Consider the following 1,346-nt stretch of genomic DNA (forward strand, 5'->3'; position numbering starts at 1 on the left):
TGTACATGGTGACATGCAATAATACAAACTCAAAACTATTAAAATAGAAACGCACAGCAGACTTTTACCAAAACAATTCTTTATTTTGATTATTTATATCACCGTTGTAGGATACAACAACCTCTGGATCATAATTCCTTGGGGGCTAGACTCACATTTTATTTGTCTGTGTGTTCCTACTAAAGCATCAGGCTGAGGCCGTACTTTATTTCCAGTCTCCTTTCTTAGGAGCATTTGAAGAAGCATTAGCCAAGCAGTTCAATATTTATTGAACAAAACTAAAAGAAATCAAAATGAACAATATACTTGTATAAGGTATCACCATACATGGTACATAAACAACCCTCCTCCCTTAGTGAATGTAATATTTTTACCATGAAAAGGTAAACAATTGCAAAATTGCTGCTCAGTTATACTAGTGAGTGTAAAAATACCATGTGATTTCATTTCATCAATACAGTGGACAAAGAAGAATTATTGTTTCTTTTACTTTGTGGCTCTGGTGAGTCCTCAGGAAGTGTAGTTGAAAAATCAATTTTCCAAGCTAAAGTCTTTGCTGGTCACAGTTCAGGGATTAGAGAAATCCAATTTGAGGAAAATATTGGTCTGCCTGAGGGCACCCTTGTAGCTTGTATCTTTGAAATGCTAAGATGGCTTCCATTCTGGGTGAATACACAAGCCAGGATTTTCTTCTGTCAATATAGAACTTCCCTTTTGCTCCTTATGTTATAGGTGATCAAACCTATGGATTTTCCCTTCATTCAGAAACAAAGGCCATCTGTGCTTCACTAGAGGTTTAAAATGTGTGCCAGTTGCTATCTAGGTCCTGCTAAAACCAACTGATTTAGGTTCTGGTTGAAAGCCGTTGGTCTAATGGACAGGTTCTCCATCCATTTATCTAGGAAAGTAATTTCTGTCTTATTTGTGTAATTTAAAATGTAGCCTACTTGATCATAAATAAGTCTAGGCAAGACCAAATTATGTACAGGGGCCAGTGGTATGGTTGACTTATCAGTTTTGGTTATTCTGAGCAATCTTTAATAGTTTGTCAGGGTTTATTTCATAGAGAATTCTGTAACTATGCGTGGAGGGAACCAGCTAACCTAAACAGAACCCACATTCTGAATGAAAATTATATGTAGCTTACTGTTCACATAAGCTGTGTTGTCCTTGCTAAGTAAGTAAAACTTGTCCAATTTTCCTTTTAGTGGTAGCATACTAAGGCCTTTACTAAGGCTGTGTTGTCAGCAACCAGCACAGTGTCTAGCCAAAGAAGTTGCTCAATAATTATTTGTTAAATAAATAAATATATCCTAGCATAAGTTCTGTAAATACCACATAATTGA

Source organism: Hipposideros armiger, unplaced genomic scaffold (assembly GCF_001890085.2).
Source record: "Hipposideros armiger isolate ML-2016 unplaced genomic scaffold, ASM189008v1 scaffold_631, whole genome shotgun sequence".
Taxonomy (NCBI): Eukaryota; Metazoa; Chordata; class Mammalia; order Chiroptera; family Hipposideridae; genus Hipposideros; species Hipposideros armiger.